General features: G+C 37.8%; 1 protein-coding gene and 1 non-coding gene across 4 annotated transcripts in view; both read left to right on the forward strand.

The window, feature by feature from the left end:
- PRR16 (proline rich 16) overlaps nt 1-16948 on the forward strand; it is a 302248-nt gene that overhangs the window by 162001 nt on the left and 123299 nt on the right. The window lies entirely within an intron of this gene.
- Nucleotides 5883-5954, forward strand: TRNAG-GCC (transfer RNA glycine (anticodon GCC)). The gene has a single exon. It is a non-coding gene; the product is annotated as a tRNA-Gly (tRNA).

Consider the following 16948-nt stretch of genomic DNA (forward strand, 5'->3'; position numbering starts at 1 on the left):
CACTGATATATTTATCTTTAGACTTATTTGGGGCTCCCCTGTAGCTCAGCTGGTGAAGAATCCACCTGCAATGCAGGAGACCCCAGTTTGATTCCTGGGTCAGAAAGATTCCCTGGAGAAGGGATAGGCTAAGGCTACCCACACCAGTATTCTTGGGCTCCCCTGGTGGTTCAGATGGTAAAGAATCCACCTGCAAAGTGGGAGACCTGGGTTCAATCCTTGGATTCGGAATATCCCCTGGAGGAGGGGACAGCAACCCACTTCAGTATTCTTGCCTGGAGAATCCCATGGACAAAGGAGCATGGCGGGCTACATACAGCCCATGAGGTCGCAAAGAGAGTTGGACACGACTGAGTGACTAAGCACACACAGAGTTATTTATCTTTAGGTTTATTGGTCAAATGTAGACTATCTGTAGAGACTGGACAGAGTTTTAAAGTATGTCCTGGGGAATGCACACATATGTATTTGAGATACTCGTGGTGTAAGGAACACTACGGTGGGAAAAGAAGAGTGATGGGCCTGGGTTAGAGTCTGGGGACTGGAACTTGTCCATCTTCTCTGACTTCCTCTGATGTGGATGCTGAATTGTCCAGAAATTCTGTAAACATTTGAAAATAGTTTATTAGCTTGAAATTACAATTATTTGATATTTCATTATATGGTATTTTAGTTTTACCCCAGATGCTGAAAATATTCCAAACAGGCCTATCTGAAACTCCAGAATTTTTTTCTGCAGTCACAGAGATCATATCAAGCTTTCCCTTTTTGTCAGTAATTGCACTGCAGTCATGTCTGTTCTCTAGCTTGCTGTTTGCATTTTCTTGTGAGTTTGGTAGTGGTTGTGTTTGGAAATGCACCATGTTTCTTTGGGTCTTCAATTCCTTTTCTGTTTTATTCTTTTGTCGTTTGTTTATTTTATTTCACTGAGTGTTTCTATAGCACGGAAAGCACTCAGGGCAAATTTCTTCCAAAATGAGTTTTTTACCTGTCTTTTGCATAATGTACTCTTTTGATTCTTTGCTTTTCTTGCCCCAATTGTGTTTCTAGAGTCACCATGCCAATTCTTTCTGTCTTGCTTAACTTAAGCAGCTCTGCTTTGAACTTCCATTGGGCCTCAAGTAGCACGGGTGACTTTTCCTATGTTCCTAGCATGTCTACTTCTGACTTATCTTCCCAAGCTAGCCCCAGTGTGAAGCTGAGCTTATTTCATGTTCTAATCACAGTTCTATAGCTTGAAGGCCAGGGCAGCAGGGGCAGGAGAAGGGTGAAGAGGGATCCTGCAATTGTTGTTTTTCCTTTATAGAACAGGTAAATGTTGTGTTCTGCTTCCTTCTACTACTGCATCCAAGGCTTTTGCATTGGCCCTTTTTTTTGTTGTATTATTCCTACAGTTCAGCCCCTTGCTTACTTAATTGTTTCACTGTCCTCTCTTCTACAGTTCTGCCCACTCAGAGTCCACATCTATTTTTTTTCATATTTCACACAATTTGGAAAACTTGAAGACTGTTGTTAACTTCACTGGTACCATCCTGAGACACTAAGACCAGTTTAAAGATATGTACTGACTTGAGTTAAAATTCTGTTTCTTTTGCTTTCAGTGTTTCAAGTTTAAGACTGTGGGTTGTACCTCTTTATTTATTTTGTTTATGAAATTAAGGATTTTTACTGTTTTTCCTTTTATTTGTTAATGCCGAAGGAGATTCTAAAATACTGTTAGCTCTCTAATATACACATTAACATCCTTGCAGGAGAAGGAAATGGCAACCCACTCCAGTGTTCTTGCCTGGAGAATCCCAGGGACGGCAGAGCCTGGTCGGCTGCCGTCTATGGGGTCGCACAGAGTTGGACACGACTGACGCGAATTAGCAGCAGCAGCAGAGTACTCTTCTTATATTTTAGAGAATTGGATTATTACTGTATTGTTTTTGACCACTGACTCTAAGTGAACTATCTGTGTATTGGCACTATTTGCTGAGTAATGCTTTGAAACAGCTTGTAATAAAAAGTCCTTCAGTAACATGCATTGACAGCCTCATGTTGCAACATCTTCTGAGGTGGACTACAGTCAAATTTTGTGCAGTAATAATAAACATTGAAGTTGGGGACTTGATTTCCTTAAAAAAATTAACTAACTAGTGAAGCATACATTAACAAATGTATTGACAGCTAGACAAATCCCTGTCCTCCATAAGGTCTGCTTGGTACTCAATGGGCACTTCTTCCTACATGTAATGAGTCAATGAAAGGTTGAGAGGATGCTTTAAGAGCTAAACTGACCCTGCAGCAAGTAAGATGCCCTCATTTATTCCTTAAGGCCAAATCGAGTATATTCATTTTCAGAACCATCTGTCTAAATGTTTTCTCAAAGGTGCAAAAAGAGACTAATTCTAACCTGGAATGGTATAATGACATAGTCTCTTGTGCCAGGGCTCTCAAAATGGTGTGGTATAAGCTGGTTAACCCCTGTGTACAGATTTGGTCTGTATGATCTTTGTGTGTGTATGTTTGAAAAATCTGTAAACTTTATATACCAGTCAGTCTTCTCTCCTCTCTTGAAATCTTTCAAAAAAGGTCAAGACAGTGCCCTCTTTGTGTTCCCTTTAGACAGTCATGTCCTCTGTTGTCCACTGTAATTTGCTTCTTTATTGCAGTGTACTTACATGCCTTCCTCAGTTAAATTTAACAACTCTGTTTTTGTGGTATGTCCAAAAATGCTACGTTACTTTATAAGCATTCCTCATCGTTATTATGTAAATGGTTAAAACCAGCCTTCAGGAAAAAATGTCTAAATGGCTAGATATTACAAATTATCTGGAATATTTAGTCATCATCCTCTAATTCTTGGATTATTTATGTTCTAAATCCATATGCAAAATCTAATTTTTTCTGCTAGTTAAACTTTGAAATTTCAGCATGCTTTATTCACATTGCCTCATAATTTTGTATTATATGGCATATTTTTAAAAATTCCTTTCTTAATGATGTTAAGTAGCACAATTATTTCACCTTTTCATTAATTTGCTGCTGCTGCTGCTAAGTCACTGCAGTCGTGTCCGACTCTGTGTGACCCCATAGACGGAAGCCCACCAGGCTCCCCCGTCCCTGGGATTCTCCAGGCAAGAACAGTGGAGTGGGTTGCCATTTCCTTCTCCAATGTGTGAAAGTGAAGTCACTCAGTTGTGTCTGACCCTTAGCGACCCCATGGACTGCAGCCATGGGATTTTCTAGGCAAGAGTACTGGAATGGCTTGCTATTGCCTTCTCCGTTTCATTAATTTAGACCCTGGTAAAAAAGAAAGTATAGTTTTGAAAGAAGAAACACTATTCCTGGGTTTTATTTGTTTATTTTTTGGTAATTAATTTATTTTTTATTGGAGGCAAATTATTTTACAATATTATATTGGTTGGTTTTGCCATACATTGACATGAATTTGCCCCGGGTTTACATAAGTTCCCCCTCCTGAACCCCCCTCCCACCTCCCTCCTCCCTTTATCCTCCCTCTGGGTCTTAGATTAGCAATGTAACAAATAGGCTAATGATTTTTATTTATTTTTTATTTGTTTATTGGCCATGCCACATGGTATGAAGGACACTAGATCCCTGACCAGGGACTGAACCTGTGCCCCCTGCATTGGAAGCTTAGAGTCTCAACCACTGGACTCCCAGGGAAGTCTCCCTGTTTTTTAAATAACAATAGAGAATTTGACCAAGTAGAGTAGTGTGTGTGTGTTGGTCAGTCAGTTGTGTCTGACTCTTTGCAATCCCATGGACTGTGGCCCACCAGGCTCCTCTGTTCATGGAATTCTCCAGGCAAGAATACTAGAGTGGTTTGCCATGCCCTCTTCCAAGAGATCTTCCTTACCTGGGGATCGAATCTCGAGTCTCTTACTTCTGCATTGGCAGGCAAGCTCGTTACCACTAACACCACCTGGGAAGCCCAAGGACAGTAGAACTATCTACAATTTTGGTCACTAGAGGGCTTTCATATATATCAGTATCAGTTCAGTTGCTCAGTTGTGTCCGACTCTTTGCAACCCCATGAACTGCAGCACTCCAGGCCTCCCTGTCCGTCACCAACTCCCGGAGTCCACCCAAACCCATGTCCATGTAGTCGGTGATGCCATCCAACCATCTTATCCTCTGTCATCCCCTTCTCCTCCTGCCCTCAATCTTTCCCAGCATCAGGGTCTTTTCAAATGAGTCAGCTCTTCGCATCATTTCATGTATATATATATATATTTTAACCAATGAAAGCATAATTGTTAAGATAAACAGTGAAGTTTATATGGCAACCAAAGTTTACCTGGTTAAAGGAAAAAATTTAAATGTGGTTATAGTATATAAAGTATACAAGAATCTTATCCTGACTGTACATTAAATATAATATTTGAGGTATATTGGTAAGGCACTGTTTTATAATTTACTAAGTGAAAAGTAGTCAATAGTTCAAAGTCACAGATGGGATAAGTTTTCATATGTTCATCGTCTTAACATTTTAAAAGTAAATATTCTAAATGTAGAAAAATATTCTACATTTCATTTATTTTAATACCATATATAGAACATGTGTATTTATAGTACCTTTGCATATCTTTTAACTAAACAGTAGGAATAGCCTTTGTTATGAATACTACGTTCTTGTAAAAAAAAAAATCTGAAGTCTTTCACATATTTTTCAACAAAATGACAGCTGTGAAAGATCAATTTTCAAAGTCCTAGCAGATTTAAATGGCTGTTGACTCACTGTGGTAAGATTTTTTGTTGTTTTTCAAATTATGTGTAAATTATTTTTTATAAAATATCTCTGGAGGCCTGTGACAATGAAGACAGATGCTTGAGAAGCCTATTATAAAAGAATTCCAAATTTTAAATCCCCTCTCTTTCATCTCATATATTCTGGTTCATTAAATCAGACTTGAAGGTGTTATATTTTAAAATGCAACTCCCTTTACTCCATTGAGAATGGAGTAGAACTTGGGCACAGGGGGGAATATCATAATGCTTTCATACCTTTATTAAACCAAGGATAATGCCCTACATGCTTCCACCATAATTGAGTTAGACTAGATATTTTTACGGAGAAGGCAATGGCAAGCCACTCCAGTACTCTTGCCTAGAAAATTCCATGGATGGAGAAGCCTGGTAGGCTGCAGTCCCTGGGGTCGCTAAGGGTCGGACATGACTGAGCGACTTCACTTTCACTTTTCACTTTCACACATTGGAGAAGGAAATGGCAACCCACTCCGGTGTTCTTGCCTGGAGAATCCCAGGGACGGGGGAGCCTGGTGGGCTGCCTCTATGGGGTCGCACAGAGTCGGACACGACTGGAGTGACTTAGCAGCAGCAGCAGAGTTGGGAAAGACATTCTAAAAATGCACTTTAGAGATTTTCAGATGTTTTTTCACTAATGCAAAAATAATGTAATATAATGTATCCTTCCCATTTTCATCATTTTCAATAATGTTCCCTAGGTTTGCTTAGGACAAGAATAATCGTTTTTAATGACTTGTTTTATGGCACTGTCTTTCCACTCCCTTAAGGCTCTATACAATCATAGTTGCTCACATCACTTTTCTGTTTCAACTTTGCCTTTAACTTTCAAGTGAAGGTCAACTTATAACATTTAGCATGGTGTTGAAGACCCTTTGGTTTGCAGTACTTCCTCACCTGCTTCCCGTTTTCTTTCTGTCTCTATACACTTTCTGCTTTTCCGAGTTTACATCTTCATCTATTAAACATGCCCTCAAATGTATGTCAACACACACACACACACAGCACAGATGCACAAACCATAACCCTTTTAGTCTACCACGTTGGACAGCTTTCTACTGGAAATCTCAATTGATTTTCAAACCTCCTTTCCTTTCCTTTTTAAGGCTTCCCTGGTAGCTCAGATGGTAAAGCGTCTACCTGCCATGCAGGAGACCCAGGTTCAATTCCTGGGTTGGGAAGATCCACTGGAGAAGGAAATGGCAACCCACTCCAGTACTCTTGCCTGGAAAATCCCATAGATGGAGGAGCCTGGTAGGCTACAGTACATGGGGTTGTAAAGAGTCAGCCATGACTGAGCAACTTCACTTCCTTTACTTTGCATTTTATTGTGCCTGGAATTATCTTCCACTTTTTTCTACCTGATCCTTCCAAAGTGTGTTAGTTGCTCAGCAGTGTCTGACTCTTTGGGACCCCATGGGCTTTGGCCCGCCAGGCTTCTCTGTCCATAGAATTGTCCAGGCAAGAATACTCCAGGTGAGTGGGTAGCCGTTCCCTTCTCCAGGGATCAAACCCAGATCTCCCACATTGCAGGCAGATTCTTTACCAGCTAAACCACCAGGGAAGCTTAATACTCCTATTTCTGACATTGTCTCTTCCTCTCTGGCAGAATTAACTCTTCTTTCTCTTTCCTCTCAAAACATTTTATATGTAATCATACTCTAACAGGTACACAGATACCACAGACAATTTGTCTTTCTTTCATCTTTTTTCTTTTTAATTAACAATGTGAGAGAAGTAATATTAGGAAGGGAGACCCAGTTTCACTGTTATACAGCTAATGAGAGCCCAAATTATAATTATGTCCAATTGCCATACCTTTGAATCCAGTTGTTATCAATATCAACATTTCTAGTAATATCGAAAGTTCAATAAATGCTGTCATTTCTGTAATTATGTGTTTGAGATATCAAGAAAGGAGTAATAGATTTTTTCTGATGTTTTTGACAAGTAATTTAATATTTATATAGATTCTAAGATAACTTGGTCTGGGATTCCCATCTCTTTCAGAATGTTCCACAGTTTATTGTGATCCACACAGTCAAAGGCTTTGGCATAGTCAATGAAGCAGAAATAGATGTTTTTCTGAAACTCTCTTGCTTTCTCCATGATCCAGCGGATGTTGGCAATTTGATCTCTGGTGCCTCTGCCTTTTCTAAAACCTGCTTGAACATCTGGGAGTTCACGGTTTACATACTGCTGAAGCCTGGCTTGGAGAATTTTGAGCATGACTTTACTAGCGTGTGAGATGAGTGCAATTGTGCGGTAGTTTGAGCATTCTTTGGCATTGCCTTTCTTTGGGATTGGAATGAAGACTGACCTCTTCCAGTCCTGTGGCCACTGCTGAGTTTTCCAAATCTGCTGGCATATTGAGTGCAGCACTTTCACAGCATCATCTTTCAAGACTTGAAATAGCTCAACTGGAATTCCATCACCACCACTAGCTTTGTTCGTAGTGATGCTTTCTAAGGCCCACTTGACTTCACATTCCAAGATGTCTGGCTCTAGGTCAGTGATCACATTATCGTGACTATCTTGGTCGTGAAGATCTTTTTTGTACAGTTCTTCTGTGTATTCCTGCCACCTCTTCTTAATATCTTCTGCTTCTGTTAGGTCCATACCATTTCTGTCCTTTATCGAGCCCATCTTTGCATGAAAAGTTCCCTTGGAATCTCTAATTTTCTTGAAGAGGTCTCTTGTTTTTCCTATTCTGTTGTTTTCCTCTATTTCTTTGCATTGATCACTGAGGAAGGCTTTCTTATCTCTCCTTGCTATTCTTTGGAACTCTGCATTCAGATGCTTATATCTTTCCTTTTCTCCTTTGCTTTTCGCCTCTCTTCTTTTTACAGCTATTTGTAAGGCCTCCTCAGACAGCCATTTCGCTCTTTTGCATTTCTTTTCCATGGGGATGGTCTTGGTCCCTGTCTCCTGTACAATGTCACGAACCTCCGTCCAGAGTTCATCAGGCACTCTATCAATCAGATCTAGTCCCTTAAATCTATTTCTCACTTCCACTGCATAATCATAAGGGATTTGATTGAGGTCATATCTGAATGGTCTAGTGGTTTTCCCTACTTTCTTCAATTTAAGTCTGAACTTCGCAATAAGGAGTTCATGTTCCGGTCATGGAACAACAGACTGGTTCCAAATAGGAAAAGGAGTGCGTCAAGGTTGTATATTGTCACCTTGCTTATTTAACTTATATGCAGAGTACATCATGAGGAACGCTGGGCTGGAAGAAGCACAAGCTGGAATCAAGATTGCTGGGAGAAATATCAATAACCTCAGATATGCAGATGACACTACCCTTATGGCAGAAAGTGAAGAGGAACTCAAAAGCCTCTTGATGAAAGTGAAAGAGGAGAGTGAAAAGGTTGGCTTGAAGCTCAACATTCAGAAAACAAAGATCATGGCATCTGGTCCCATCACTTCATGGGAAATAGATGGAAAAACAGTGGAAACAGTGTCAGACTTTGTTTTTTTGGGCTCCAAAATCACTGCAGATGCTGATTGCAGCCATGAAATTGAAAGACGCTTGCTCCTTGGAAGGAAAGTTATGACCAACCTTGATAGTATATTAAAAAGCAGAGACATTACTTTGCCGACCAAGGTCCGTCTAGTCAAGGCAATGGTTTTTCCCATGGTCATGTATGGATGTGAGAGTTGGACTGTGAAGAAAGCTGATCGCCGAAGAATCGATGCTTTTGAACTGTGGTGTTGGAGAAGACTCTTGAGAGTCCCTTATACTGCAAGGAGATCCAACCAGTCCATTCTAAAGGAGATCAATCCTGGATGTTCATTGGAGGGACTGATGCTAAAGCTGAAACTGCAATACTTTGGCCACCTCATGCGACGAGTTGACTCACTGGAAAAGACTCTGATGCTGGGAAAGGTTGGGGGCGGGAGGAGAAGGGGACGACGGAGAATGAGATGGCTGGATGGCATCACCGACTCTGTGGACATGAGTTTGAGTGTACTCCGGGAGTTGGTGATGGACAGGGAGGCCTGGCGTGCTGTGATTCATGGGGTCGCGGAGAGTCGGACACGACTGAGCGACTGAACTGAACTGAAGATAACTTGGACAAATATTAGTCTAAGTTAAAAACTTTCTCTTCCCTTACATTATATAGTAAACTCAGTGTCTGATAAAAAGTAAAAACATATGTCAAAGTGTCATTTTAATGTGTATAAATATTTTAATACTGATATTGGTAACTGATATCCTTTAGTAATCTTGCAAATGTACTTTGATATATCATTGCAGGGTCTTTCCTCTAATAGAAAATACCTTATATTTTTAAGATAAGAAATAGATTCTCAGTCTCATGAACTTAGTTTATATACACCGAACCATAAGCAATAGCAACCTAATGTAAAAGTATTTTGTTATCTTTGCTTTATCTATTTATGTTATGATTTTTTCATTTAATATATATTTTGTTTTAGGCATAATGGCACAGTACGCTCTGCCCTCTGGGTCCTTACATTTTCACGATGGCTACTGGCATTAAAGAGCTATTTACACGATCCATCACTTTGTCAGTGCATTTCATACTGTGAAGCACAGATGCAGGAGCTCTAGGCTGTGTTGCAGGACTTCAGGGCTATCCGGAAGCTTTCCTTGAAGAGGAAAAATGAGGGTTAACTTTTGAAGGATAAGGAAATGAATATGTGTGCCTATGAGTGTGTGTGTTTTGTGCAGACAGTGAAGGATAATCAGGTCTTGCTGGAGGATGACTTACACAAAGATCCAGCTTAGCATCTTCCAAGCACAGGACAAAATAGAAAAAGCAGGGGCACGGGGCAGGCTGATGTACAAAGCAGGACCCAGATCATGTTTTTATTAAGTAATTAGTTTTATCCAAAGAGCAATAGGAAACCACTTAAGGTTTAATAATTTATGCTATATGTACAGATTTAAGGAAAGCACTGTCTGGCTGCAATGAAAAAACTGGATTAAATGAAAGAGACAATGGGTTGGATAAAGAAAAATTTTATTCTTACAACTTTACTCATGATGCTTACAGAATATTTTTTATTGAGCTAGTTTATCATCAGTAAGGAGTGTAATGCACAATCTGAGTTTATTCATTTGCACTTTTACAAATACAGAAAGATATTAGAGATTGAGAGCTATAAGCATGTGCTAAGTTTACAGGTCCATTATCTTGAGTTACCGCTTCCTCCTTTACATTATTAACATAATGGAATCATTTTGATGTGTGTACTCACAAAAGGCAAGAGGATGAGTCTTTTACATCTATTAAGCTGCTGAAGCAATTGTGATGAGGGATGTTTCCTTTTCTACATTTTACAAGAAACCTTAGTACAAGCATATTGCCTGTTAAAATAACAAGGTATTTTATGAAAACAGAAATTAAAGTTAGCAATGCATTTCAGCTGTCATAGTCTGTGGGTAATGTTTGTTACAGAGGAAAGAAAAGTTGTAAATACTCACTAAAACTAACAGGCAAGTAAACATGAGACTTAACAAGAAGTGATCATCACAGCTAGTGCATTAGAGCTGAGCTGTGCGTTAATAGCACTTAATCCCTTGATTCTCAGTTGTCTTATGTTTCTTTATTTTAAACAGTAAGCATGTGGTTATATGACATTTAGAAACTGTGTGTGATAATTTGGGGGATTTCTACTTCCTCCAACAGCCCCTCAAAAATGCTTGCAGTTCAATGAGGAAATGACTTAAATGAAACAAGGTACTATTGTAAGTTAGAAAGTTTAAACATCTTTGTTTTGCAAATTGTAGTTACTAATTTTGGATCAAGTGCTTTAAATAACATAAACTGTTATTTGTGATAAACTGATACTTGTGTAATTTTCCAAGGCTGCCAAGACCCATTAACATTTTTGGATAAATCATATCTAGAGTTTTATATTCAGACCTGAACTTTCTACATACTGTTCATTCCATGGCTATAAAACAATTTGACTTAAAAAGAAATTAACCTACTAAAATATGTATGTCCATATGCATCCTCTGTCAAGGAGCTAACTTTATGCATTTTTTGGATGGTGCCACAAAATATTTGTTAAATATTCACAAGGAAACATTCCTTTCTTTCAGTAACCAGCATCTCAACAATAAAAGTAGAATGAAACACTGCTAATGAGCTCACAAAGAAATAAATTTACACCTGTATTTCTAAACCATTATCTTTTTACATGCATTATACTCATCACTCACTGCAATACTTTTCTTTTCCCTATCACTAATGTGCTGACAACTTTCCAGTTATATGACCGTTGAATGTAATGCATTATTTTTTCTTGAAGGCTTCTGACCTCCTGTTTTAGGTTAGAATAATCACTTTGGGAACTCTAGTATAGTTATCATCCTTGAATTTGTTTTGCTTTCACACTTCTGTGTTAATTATGTTTCTTGCATCCTGTGCTTTCCTCCTTTCTTGGATTCCATTTTATGAGCTATAGAATACCCTTAACTTTTAAAGCACAGACACAAGAGAAGTAAATTGTCCTAATTCCTAAACATTTTAATTTTTCATTATAATAAATTGTTGATTTAGTTACTATAGAATCAGGGTTAAAATTATTTTTGCCGCAGACCTTTGGAGGTTACTGGTAAAATGTCTTTCATCCTCCACTCATCCAGAAGACACTGATGATTATTTATCACCTCTTTCTGGGTTTTCTGTGTTTATTTGGTAAGTGATTGACTTTGTTTTCTTTTCTATTCATCCTGATTAGCATTCAATTGACTCTTTCCATCTGAAGCTCCTAGTATTGTCAACTGTGAAATTTCCTCTTTATTTTTTTTAATTATTGCAATCCCACATTTTTTTTTCTTTTTTCCCCCCTTTTTTACTAGAACTTCTCAGTCGTTGAAGCTGCAGGATTGATTTTCTTGTGTTCCATGCCTTTAATCTTTTCTTACATTTTCCTTGAAAAAATATTTTGATTTATGATTAGGAATATTTCTTAAGATTCTTTTAGATTTTCTTAAAAATATCTCTTTACATTTATATTTATGTTTTATACTTCAAATATGTCTTATTTCATCTCTTCTTTTATAACATTTTATTATTTTATAGCTGCAATATATTCTCAAACTTCTCCTAGAACATTAATTAAAATTACTACAAAGTTCTCTTAATTAACTAATAATGGCCACTTTATCTTATCATTGATCTGTTCATCCATCTTAGTCCTTCTGTTTTGTGATGTTGGCATTATTAAGATGTTTTGTCAGCCTCTCCTAAATACAGGAAAAGGCAGGATGTTGATTGAAGATTGTGAATATGTCAGATGGGCATGCAGTACTTTAGAAGACAAGCTAGCTGTTCTTTCCCCATTTCTACCACCTTCCCAATGGAAAAACTTAATATTATTATTGTGATAAAAATAGGGGAGAAGAACTTTGTTTTGAGATGCTACCAACCACATTTAGGGCCTTCTTATCCAGAGACATTGTTCAGTTTCTTTACAGCAAGAATTTCAGTTTATCTTTAGGATGTAAGCTATTAGCACATTGCCAGTCTTGTTGCACCATTTGACACAAACTTTTTTCCATTGTGAAAGAGAGTCACTCAGCAATTTCACACCCTAAATTTTGCATTATTTCTCGCTCCTGCTGTCTCTCTATTTCATTTTCAAGTTTGGAATCCTTCTGAAACTCCATCAGTGCTTTTACCACCTTTTTATTAATTCACTCAAGTATTCAGGGACGGGGGAGCCTGGTGGGCTTCCGTCTATGGGGTCACACAGAGTTGGACATGACTGAAGTGACTTAGCAGCAGCAGCAGCAAGTATTCATACAAGCTTCCCTGGTGGCTCAGATGGTAAAGAACCTGCCTGCAATGTGGGAGACCCAGGTTCAATCCCTGGGTTGAGAAGATCCCTGGAGAAGGGAATGGCAGTCCACTCCAGTATTCTTGCTGGGAGAATCCCATGGACAGAGGAGCCTGGTGGGCTATGGTCCATGGGATCATGAAAAGTCAGACACAACTGAGCCACTAACGCTTTTGCTTTCATGTACTTATAAAAATCTCTGATCACACTTAGACCACAGTTTGAGAAGATTTTCTGAATTTATTACTGTTTTTATTTCTTTACTCTCATTTGAACGTGATTTGCAAAGGAAGGCACTAAGTACATATGATCAGTATTTATTAAACTAGAAGCCTCATTTTTTAATCCTCAGTAACTCATATAGTAACACATTAATAATATTTGTACAATAAATATTTGTCAAACCCAGTTGACCCCCCCCACATAAAAAGAAGAAAAATTGCATTATAGTTTTAGCTTATTTTTTGTTGATCAGGCTTGATGATGAATTATGATTATTGTTATTTTAAAATCTTATTTACTTTCAGAGAAAAGGGTATAAATTGACGCTTAAATAAATATTACAAAGCAAAACAACAAAATACCTTCAAAAGCATATACTGCCTTCTGTCTCAAACAATGGTTCAATTTTGGTAAGAATCTTTAAGCAAGTTTATAATCTTCATATTTATTTTCCAACAAGAAAGAAAACTTCCTGGGATCACTGAATGCATTATCCTTTCTTTTAGTCTTGATGTTTCACTCCCATAAATAGATTCCACTTGGACAGATGACTCAGTTTCAAGTTTGAGATACACATTTCTCCTTTGCTCCTGATGTTTAGGTGTGAATGTTCTTATATTTTTTATTGATGTCATGCTGCCTTCTCACCTCTAAATATCTGCAGTGTGTCTTTCTAGTCCTCCTTTCTTTTATTTTGTTTCCCCCTTAATTCCATCATGCCTGTGGTTATAATTCCTTTAGTTGCAATATGATACTTTGAAATTCTGTTAGCAAAACATAGAAGTGTAATTATAAGGATACAGTGTATTTCTTGTCTGGTTAATTTATTCATCTTTCACTTGGCTGCAATATCCTCTAATTCGCCAAGTAAATAAACTTCAGCAGCCTTCTATGTGTTCTCCACATGGCAGCTGTAAGAAATACTTCTATTTCTTTCTAAATTTATTTAAGTAGTGATAAATATTTATTTTATCTTCAATTATAAAAGATTTTACACATGACATAAAATAAATACTATATCATATAACCTGGACTTAACAAATCTTAACACTTTATCATAATTACTTTATATGAAGTTTTAAAAGAAAATATTTCATCTATGTAGCTAATGTCTCCTGACAGTCTTTCCTCTTCCTTCTTGCCTAAACTTAATGTATATCATTTATTTCATGTTGTATAAACTAAAATATCTGTGCTTCTCTATATAAACAGTATATATTATACTTTTAGTGGATTTTTTAAACATTTTTGTGCTCAACTGAAGGTTTTTGAGATTTATCACTGTTGACATGTATAGCTGTAGTTACTTCATTTGAACTAGTTTATATTTACTTACCTTATCACTTACTACCTTATCACTTACTAACAGATATTTAGGTTGCTTCCAATTTTTTGCAATGGCAAAACAAACCAAAAAAGGAAAGAACTATCCTTGTGCTTTTTCAACCCTGTGCACATCTCTTAGAGTTTCTCCAGAATAATCCAGACTTTGTTCCTAGAAGACCTATACCATACAGTATGAACCTGATCCAATTTATAAGACATTGTCAAAAAGTTTCCCAATGCACTGAATTTACATTTCCACTGGCAATATTCAAAGTTCCCATTTATTCACCTCATCATCAAGTAGAACTATCAGACTGGTTCGTTTTTCCTAAACTACTCAGAAGAAAATAAATACTTGCTCATTTTTCTTCAGTTTGCACTAGCTTGATTACTTGTGAGACTGAGTGTATGATTTTTGAAAATTTGGAGCTTACCTTATGTGAATTACTTCCTTATAACTTTTATCCCATTTTTTTGAGAGTGTGTGTGTGTGTGTGTGTACATGAGCTTTCGATTCTATTTCATTCATTATTTTTCATCTCTGATGAATAATGTCTATTTCACTCTCACTTTTACAGAAAAGTTACACTATATTCCATATCCAATTTCTTTCTTTCAGTAGGAAACATATTTCTAAATTTTATTGAGGCTTCTATTGCTTGTGTGAAAATCTCCTGTCAGTCTTAATCTTGTTATTGTGTAAATATTTGGGGTTTTATTTTGTTGTTATAAAAATTTAATCATTACTTTCTAATGTTCTATATTTTCACTGTAGTATCTTTGGTTGTGTGTTTGCTTATGCTTTCCTGCTTGAGACTCTGCATACTTCTTTAATTAGTTCTGAAAAACTGAATTCATTGTATTCATTTGAATATTGCTTCTCTCACTTCTGAAACCCTTTAAAAAATATATAGTCCTTTATCACAACATAACTAGGACTCTCACAGCCTAGCTGCTATCCAACTTTCCAGCCTTGTCTCTCACAGTGTCCTTCAGCCAAGAGTCCTCTCTAAATTGCTCACACTCAGGGTGATGAGGCTCTTTCCTAAATGGACTGCTAGAATCACTCCTGTTCTACCAGTTCACCATAACTCATCCTTCAGGAATGCTTCACCCATGTTCTCACATGCTTTTATTTCCTCTTATAATGGCTTGTATTTCTCTTTCAAACCACCTGGGATATTTATGCCTTTGCAGTTCCTTGTTTGAGAACCTGATTGATGTCAGGCCATTCCACTAGATACCCTATTCCATGAGGGCATTATTTTGCTTATTTCTGGTTTTTTGTTGTTGTTGTTGTTGTTGTTGTTATTGTTCTATTAGCATTTTTAGGCATTTGGGAAATAGCATTGTACGGACCAAAACCAGTCAGGAACTACTGAACCATTAGGGCCCCAGGCAGTGTATTTATCTCTGAAAATCATTTTCACTTTCCTCACAGTAGACTAGCTTTCTCTCCTTTGCTGAAGATTAAAAAAAAAAAAGGTTAGGTAGGTAACCACTCTGGGTTAAACAGTACATAGTACACATGAGCCAAGATGTTCATCTATCTATCATGATATTTAGGTGTCCTTCCACTTGAATTTCTATGATATCTGGCCAAGAACTAGAGAATGTGATACCTACTCTGTGCATCATTTTAAAAGCAGAGACATTACTTTGCCAACAAAGGTCCATCTAATCAAAGCTATGTTTTTCCCAGTAGTCATGTATGGATATGATAGTTGGATTATAAAGAAGGCTGAGGGCCAAAGAATTGATGGTTTTGAACTGTGATGTTGGAGAATATTCTTGAGAGTCCCTTGGACAGCAAGGAGATCCAACCTGTCCATCCAATAGGAAATCAGTCCTGAATATTCATTGGAAGGAATGATGCTGAAACTGAAACTCCAATACTTTGGCCACCTGATACGAAGAACTGACTTATCTGAAAAGACCCTGATGCTGGGAAAGATTGAAGGCGAGAGGAGAAGGGTAGGACAGAGAATGAGATGGCTGGATGGCATCACCAACTCAATGGACATGAGTTTGAGAAAACTCTGGGAGTTATTAATGGACAGGGAAGCCTGGCATGCTGCAGTCCGTGGTGGGTTGCAAAGAGTCAGACATGACTGAGTGACTGAACTGAACTGAACTCTGTGCATCATTTATAGCTAAGTCATTTTCCCCTGATTTTATTCTAGAATTTAGTGATTATGAATTTTAAAGTAACATCGTCAAAAATCAAATAGAAAAAGAAGTGCTTTTGCTCACAGTTGAAGCCTTTGACTGTGTGGATCACAGTAAACTGTGGAGAATTCTGAAAGAGATGGGAATACCAGACCACCTGACCTGCCTCTTGAGAAACCTGTATGCAGCTCAGGAAGCAACAGTCAGAACTGTACATGGAACAACAGACTGGTTCCAAATAGGAAAAGGAGTGCGTCAAGGCTGTATATTGTCACCTTGCTTATTTAACTTATATGCAGAGTACATCATGAGGAACGCTGGGCTGGAAGAAGCACAAGCTGGAATCAAGATTGCTGGGAGAAATATCAATAATCTCAGATATGCAGATGACACTACCCTTATGGCAGAAAGTGAAGAGGAACTCAAAAGCCTCTTGATGAAAGTGAAAGAGGAGAGTGAAAAGGTTGGCTTGAAGCTCAACATTCAGAAAACAAAGATCATGGCATCTGGTCCCATCACTTCATGGGAAATAGATGGAAAAACAGTGGAAACAGTGTCAGACTTTATTTTTTTGGGCTCCAAAATCACTGCAGATGCTGATTGCAGCCATGAAATTAAAAGACGCTTACTCCTT

Source organism: Moschus berezovskii, chromosome 8 (assembly GCF_049115385.1).
Source record: "Moschus berezovskii isolate FMDL1 chromosome 8, NW_MosBer_1.0, whole genome shotgun sequence".
NCBI lineage: Eukaryota > Metazoa > Chordata > Mammalia > Artiodactyla > Moschidae > Moschus > Moschus berezovskii.